The following is a 7,793-nucleotide window of genomic DNA, read 5'->3' as shown; positions in this document are numbered from 1 at the left end:
CCGGGCCGCGCCCGGCCCGCGCCCTTGCCGGCGGTTCAGGGCCCTGCGGGCGGCCGTGCGGGCAACTGCTGCTGCTCCCGGGGTGGCCGCGCTGTATTTCTCCGACTCCGGGCGCCTCCCGGAAGCCACGAGCTTGGGACCCAGCCTGCCGAGCCGGCCGCGCTCTCCGGCTTCTGGAGCCGGCCCCACTCCTTCTCCTCCTCCTCCTCCTCCTCCTCCTCCTCCTCCCTGCGCCCCGGCCCGCCCCCTCTCCCCCCGCCGAGGTGGAGGTAACCGCGGCACCTGCTGCGCTCGGCTCTTGCGCGCGAGCGCCCCCTCCAGCCCGGACGCTCCGCCGCCGCCCGGGATCCACGGGAGGGGGGGCGGGGGAAACGGGACACCCCGGGCCCGCCTGGCTGGAGGATCCCCTACCCGTGCCCGTTTCGCGCCGGGCGGGGCGGGGGAGGAGGAGGCGGGCGTAGCAGGGGGCGCCGGTCGGCGAGGGGTCCGGGCGAAGTCGGCATGCGCTGAGAACGTGTGGGCCGGGTCTTCTATGAGGCTGGGTTCCCGCAGCTGCGCGGGCCCCCCACCCACCGCGCGCGCGCCAGGTTTCCGTGACCTCTGTCTCTTCAGAGGTGCCCGGCCGTCCCGCTGCCCGCGCCCCGCTCCCGGTCCTAAGCCCGAGGGTCTTCAGCCTTCGGGAACAACCCTCTGCGCTTTTCCAGGAGCGAATAAGGTTGATTTTTGTGTCCGTGGAGCAGAGTCAAGGAGGCGCCTTTGCCAATTTCAGGTCGCCAGTCCCCCGCAGTGTTTGGCCACCTGCGACCCGCCGCACCCACTCCCAAATCGCCATTTCTTCCCCCACTCCTAAGTGAACGCGATGTAAGCACGATGCTGGGATAGATCTCCAACACAAGTTATAATACACACGGTATGAACGTGATGGCATTCCCCACCCCCTCCCTAAGATCTTGTATTCACGTTTGGAACGCCGTGTGCACAGGCGCACACATCTATACGCTCACAGAAGAAGACAAACCTCTCCCTCCTCTCCTGCTCCAGCGCCAACCTTGCCCAGCCAGCGCTATATAAATAACACCAACCCTGCGGCAAATGGCTACATTAGCATATTTCCTCCTGCACCCAGCGCACGCACCAATGAGAATTATCCGGCACCTTTCACCCCAGCGTCCCCACATATTGGAGACATTTCATATTCTGAGAAGTTTATTAATGGAAGTCTTAAATTGAGCAATCCATTTCTAGTCTTATTTGGTGCAAAAATTTTAAAAAACTGTTTAGTTTTCCAAAAGCATATATTCTAAGCTCCATATACTGAATGTACTCTTTTGCATTTTCATTATTTGCTCAGCTAACCGCTGCATAATTTAGAGGAACACATTTTTAACCTGCAGTTCGGTGTTAAGGGCAACATGTGTTTACTGCATAAAATGCTGGCACATACGTACGAGAGAACTATTTCTGAAGGCTGCTGGGGGGCGGGTCTTGGGGGACAGGGGAGGTTGTGGACCTTCCTGCGTGGCCGAGAAGGGGAGATTAGATAACAATGGGCGGAAGGGGCCCAAAGGGCTGCAAAAGACACCAAACCTCTGAGAAATGGGTCTGGAAACCACATGTATAAAGAGCTGGGGACGGGGGGTGGGAGGGGGAGACACGATAGTGCACGTTATGTACGCGGTAATTTTTTTTAACTTCACATTATTTATTAGCTTAACTTTTCTTTTCCTTCCCTCTCCTCCCCTCATTTGAAGAGCTAATACATGCAAAGTTATGACCTCCATGCCTGGAACAGAGTAAGTACGGGATGAATGTTAGCCATGTATTATTACCAGTGCTCCTCTTGCCATTACGTACAATCCACATTTCTTTTTGAATTGAAATATAACTTTACAGATTTTATTTATTTTCCTTTCAGCGGCTGATTTTCCAGAAGAGATCCACTTTGTGTCTGGCTCTGCCTCCTTCCCCCACAGTCACAAGGACCCATTTGTTTTCTTGTAACTGATCACAAAAGGAGCATTGCCATTGACCTTAATGGTCCTTCCAATCAGAATAACTATCATAGCCAGCATTTCAGAGTTGGCTTTCAAATTCACACTCTCACTCAGTCCTCACATGCAGCGCCCCAAGAAGTGGGCTTTCAAAGAGAAACAGCAAGAATCAGGTGACTGACTACCAGATCAAAGAGCTGGTCCACAGCTGAGCCAAACATCTGGTTTTGAACGCAGATTTTCTGACTGGACATTCCAGGATTTCTCCATTTCATCATACGGGGCAACTATAAGGAACAGTTTACAAAGATGTTTGTTAATGTGCATTTTTACGTGGGAGAAGCCCTGGCCCTAGGAAAAGAGTTTCACTATGAAGATGTTATTAGTCTTTGTTCCCAAAAGGTGGTAAAAATCCTCAAATGGTACATTCTTAGAATTTAGGGACACACTGGAAAATGGTATCCTCTAAAACTGAAGCTAAAAGGAGGCAACATAAAATGGTTGAAATTAACCGTCTGCAGCACTGACCCAGGCATTGTAATTAAGCTGTTGATTAGATTAGAGGTTTCCCTAAATCCCTCCTGGATTGATATTTCCACCAAATCTAGTCAAGAAGATTAAAATGTAACTACTTTAAAATAAAGTGGCCTTCAATTTATTAAAACATACCACAAGTGATCTCATAACCTGAGCAAAAGGAGTAAAGAGGAAGAATTTGACACTCTGACAGTCTCAGGGGGTGAGGTTTGAGATCCATGCACCAGTATAGGAAAGCCAGACACCTGTTGACAAATTACTGTTTTTAATTTTCTGCATGATCATTATCATCAGCTGCTATTTTTCTTGTTTGCTTAGTTATTTATTACCTCTGTGTTTATTTACATTCTGCCTCTAGAATGTAAGCACCTTCAGGGATAGGTGCCTTGTACTGAGCTGTATGCCGGGTGGCTAAAACAGTGCCTGGTACATGCAAGGCACTCAATACATCTTTGTCAAATAAATGAGTGTACCAACTTATTAATCACTTGACGATACTGTCTATTCAAATCATAAAACTGTTTACTTTGATTCTTAAATCATCAAGCAACCTTTTCATATTTGTTCAGTCTCTCAAAGATGGTACTCAGATCAGCCTACATGAGACTTGAAATGAATTTAACAATTATATGTCTTGTTGTAAGGTGTTGTGGTTACTGGATTAGCTCCCAGTATGATCTTCTGTTGGGCAGTACTGGCTTGCAGATGGTGACTTATAGGCCAAACACAGCTCACAGACCATAGGCAATGTTTTCAGGAAAATAATTGCTAACATTTCAAAATTGGGAGATTGAATACTTAGAAAAAAAGATGTGTTTGGGGCTTCTCTGAACGTAGCAGAAGCCATTGCGCTTTTGATGCTCCATGGACTGTGCTTTCCTGGACTGCAGTAAGTGAGCAGGCACTCTCCAGCTTGCCTTCATCCCGGCCTGACACATCCCCTCCTGCATGTCATTTGGCCCCCAAAAGTAGCTGTGTTTGTGACCCTAAATTTATGTGAGTATCCTGAACCCAGTGATCTTCATAAAGAAGCTGAGTCATTCCCTTCTCCTTTGAAAGTATGTTAAAGAATCTACCAGTTTATAGTTTCCTAAAAATTGAGAAAATAAAGAAACGAAATGAAAGTCATAACCTGATCACCAATACACTTCAACAGTTTTACTTCCTTGGAAATAACAGAAGAACGAAATTTTTAGCTTACCTCTAAAATTGATGGAAACCTAATTTTAAATCCTCTATAATTCTGTAAAAGTTAATTCTAAGGAATTCAAGTCAGGGTTAATTAACTGTAAATGTATGCTATAAGTCATACCAAATGGATTTCACATTGGTTTTCTCTGATTACTCATGGTCTTTATACTTGAATTATGGATAGATATATCACATTTTAGAATATCCTATGTCATTCTTTTTTTTTTTTTCTGAAGCTTGATTTATTCCTTTCAAATAAATATTTGAAAAGTAGGTGACCTTGATTTTGGGAGGGTCGGAGAAAGTGATTGAAATTATTTCCAACTCTAGTTGTGTATACTTGAATATTATTTATATCATCCTTTGCCTTTTGGAATGTCAAGTCTGACTCTTTAACAAGAAATTTGACATTTACAAAACCTATCATAAATGAAAATGAAAATGCTAACTTTGGTTAAGTGACAGAAGTAATAAAAATGTCACATAACTTATCCTAAGGAAAGCTACAGGTAGTATCTGGAGAAAAACTACGTACTCATCTAGTACAAGCCAAATTCATCAAAAGGCTGAGTGAAAACAGAAAAAGTGAAGATAAGCCTTCTATGCAAAAACGTACTCCATTGTAAATGTGATGGCTAGGGCCCAGTTACTTTCAAAGTTTGCTCAAAATTTAATTTTGAACTCTTTTATTGAGTTAAAAACATTAGCGAAACAAATTGATCTAAAATTTGATGTTGGCTTTTGTTTGATGAAAATCATAGACGTCATCTTGGTCTTACTGTACTTAAGAATGTTCTTTGGGCCGGGCGCGGTGGCTCATGCCTGTAGTCCCAGCACTTTGGGAGGCCGAGGGGATCACGCGGTCAGGAGAGCGAGACCATCCTGGCCAACATAGTGAAACCCCATCTCTACTAAAAATATAAAAATTAGCTGGGTATGGTGGCACGCACCTGTAGTCCCAGCTACTCGGGAGGCTGAGGCAGGAGAATCGCTTGAACCGGGAGGCGGAGGTTGCAGTGAGCCGAGATCATGCCACTGCACTCCAGCCTGGTGACTGAGCAAGACTCCATCTCAAAAAAGAAGAAAAAAAGAATGTTCTTTCACACACACACACACACACAAGAAAATAACACAATGACAAGACTTATACGTGAATATTATATATTTTATTCCAGCATGGAAACAGCCTCTTCTGTTTGATGAGAATCATCCCAAAGTTGGCATATGAACCTTGAGTTTCAAGTATGGGTGCTGAGCTCCTGACAATGGGTGAGCCAACTGCAGATAATCATTGTTAGAAAGACTTGAGGAAAGAACAATGAAGTAACCAGAGCTTAGAGGAAAGAAGTTTCACTTTTCAAAAGAGATAAACTAATGTTCTTTAAACAACCCTTTTGTCCTAATGCTTTTCCTACTAATTCTAAATGGAGGTGAAGAAAAACTCACAGATGGATGTAACCAAATCTAAAGTTATTAAATGGATTTTTTTTTTCTGTGACTGGAAGCTAGCGGGTGACAAGAGGAATGAATATTCCTGAAGAAGGTAGATTATTAGACCCACAATATACTTTCTGAGGCAAGCTGTTTTGACCAATACATTGGTTTATTTAACTTCTTTCTTTAATAAGGCTGATTTGAATTTATTACCATTAGACAGTCATAAATGGCTTTTCATATTTAAAAAATTGGCTGTGTATGTATATTTTTTTCAGTCCAAATTCTAGGCCATCTAAGAGGGCTTTGAATTAAAATTTATCATTCCTATAGCAAAATATATGTAAATATATGGATAAAGTCACTAAAACATTCTAAGTTAACAAGATTTTTAAGGTTTTGAATTTTGAACTTTGAGGAAAGCATTTTTTCTATTTAAAAGGTGATTTAACACCCTAGTATCAACAAGCACACCTAGCACCCAGATCTTGGTATCTAATACCATTCTCCAATATGAGGAACCAGGACCCACTGGAGATAAATGGTTGATTCTAGGACAGGGCAGGAAATCTACAAGGTGATCCTGGGGCATTTTGTGTAATGCCAAGAAGTAAGGAAGAGCTGAATACCTCCACACCCCTCCACGCACACAATTATGGGGTATGTGGAAGGGACACCAGGAGCCAAATGAAAGAGCCCCCAAAGTCCAAAACTGGAACCATCTGAGCAAAAAATAAAGTGCTATTGAATAATAAATAACCCAAAGGATAAAATCTATACTATGTGTCCGTATGTGAAAAATGAATGATTGGATAAAGGAGGAAGAAGAGATAGATCTCCCATGCATAAAATTTCAAATGATTTATGTGGATACTCTGCCCTCAAGCAGGAGTAGAAGTCCTTGCTCCGTAAGTGGGGGCTCCACGTATTGACTTCCTTCCAAAGAGTATGGAAACGGGGAAAAATAAGGTTACCGTGGAAAAACTTTTACAGTGAAAAGCACTGCTTCAGCCAGGTGATCAAGGTTAGCATCAACAGTGATGAATCATGCTGATGCTGTGTACCCCGATATGATATGGTGAGAATGGCACTTTACCTCTCCCATAACCCCCAAAACCTGGTCTAACCATGAGGAAAACACCAAACAAATTCCTACTGAGGGACAGTCTGCAAAATACCCGAGCAGTACTCAAACTGTCTCGGTGATCACAAAATAAGGAAACTCTGAGAATGTGTCATGTCCAAATGGAGCCTACAGGAGAGAGGATGACTAAACGTAATGGGCTGTGCTGGATGGGATCCTGGAACAGGAAAATATGTTAAGGAAAAACTAAGGAAATTGCACTAAACAATGGACCTTGATTAATAATAATGTATCAATACTGATTTATCAATTGTGACAATGTATCAGACTAATGTAAGATGTTAAGAAGGCAAACTGAGCGTGAGGTATGAGGGAACTCTCTGTACTATCTTTGTAATATTTTTTATAAGTCTAAAACTATTCTAAAATTAAAAGTTTACTGTTGTAAAAAAATGACATCTCAAACATTAATATTTCATTTCAAGTTCTCAATCAGTGATATGGTTTGGATATGTTTCCCCATCAAATCTCACATCAAATTGTAATCCCCAATGTTGGAGGTGGGGCGTGGTACGAGGTGACTAGATCATGGGGGCGGTTTCTCAGTAATGGTTTAGCACCATCCCCTTGATGCTGTCCTCAAGATAGTGAGTTCTCTCTTGGAATCTGTTTGTTTAAAAGTGTGTAGCAACCCCTCCACCCAAAATGTGTTTTGGGCTTCTCTGAACATAGCAGAAGCCGAACCCCCACCCCCACTCTTGTTTCTGCTCTGGCCGTGTGAAATGTCTGCTCCCTCTCTGCTTCCACCATGATTGTAAGTTTCCCAAGGCCTCCCCAGAAGCTGAGCAGATGCCCATCCTGCCGCTTGTACAGCCTCTGGAATTGTGAGCCAGTTCAACCTCTTTTCTTTATAATTTACCCAGTCTCAGGTATTTCTTTATAGCAATGCAAGAATGAACTAATACAGTCAGTAATCTCTCTGTATAGATTTTTATCTCGATGATGACTTTTTTTTTTTTTTTTTTTTGAGACAGAGTTTCGCTCTTGTTGCCCAGACTGGAGTGCAATGCCATGATCTCAGCTCACCTCAACCTCTGCCTCCCGGGTTCAAGCGATTCTCCTGCCTCAGCCTCTTGAGTATCTGGGATTACAGGCATGAGCCACTATGCCCCGGCTAATTTTGTGTTTTTAGTAGAGACAGGGTTTCTCCATGTTGGTCAGGCTGGTCTTGAACTCCCGACCTCCAGTGATCCGTCCACCTCGGCCTCCCAAAGTGCTGAAATTATAGGCGTGAGTCACTGCACCCAGATATGATGACATTTTTAATCAAGTAAAGGTTTAATGGTTTGAAACCCAAAGTTGATGGGAGGGACACAAAAATTTAATTGATTGAAAATAAATTTTTATGAGAGATTGTTAAGTAACTGATTTTTAAAAACACTCCAAAGGTTAAAAGATGCCAATATCGGCCGGGCGCGGTGGCTCAAGCCTGTAATCCCAGCACTTTGGGAGGCCGAGACGGGCGGATCACGAGGTCAGGAGATCGAGACCATCCT

General features: G+C 43.6%; 1 long non-coding RNA gene across 1 annotated transcript in view; it reads left to right on the top strand.

Annotated features, from left to right (window-relative positions):
• The window catches only part of LOC108514224 (uncharacterized), a 5,994-nt gene extending 2,016 nt beyond the window's left edge, over positions 1-3,978 (top strand). Inside the window, exons 2-3 of the long non-coding RNA XR_001881157.1 lie at positions 1,752-1,793; positions 1,916-3,978. This is a non-coding gene — a long non-coding RNA (uncharacterized LOC108514224). The remainder of the gene's footprint in view (positions 1-1,751; positions 1,794-1,915) is intronic.
• The last annotated feature ends 3,815 nt before the right edge of the window (positions 3,979-7,793 follow it).

This window comes from Rhinopithecus bieti, unplaced genomic scaffold (genome assembly GCF_001698545.2).
Source record: "Rhinopithecus bieti isolate Rb0 unplaced genomic scaffold, ASM169854v2 scaffold_32012, whole genome shotgun sequence".
In the NCBI taxonomy this organism is placed as follows: domain Eukaryota; kingdom Metazoa; phylum Chordata; class Mammalia; order Primates; family Cercopithecidae; genus Rhinopithecus; species Rhinopithecus bieti.
Note: the sequence above shows the minus strand (reverse complement) of the source record. Positions and strands in the feature narration are given on the sequence as shown.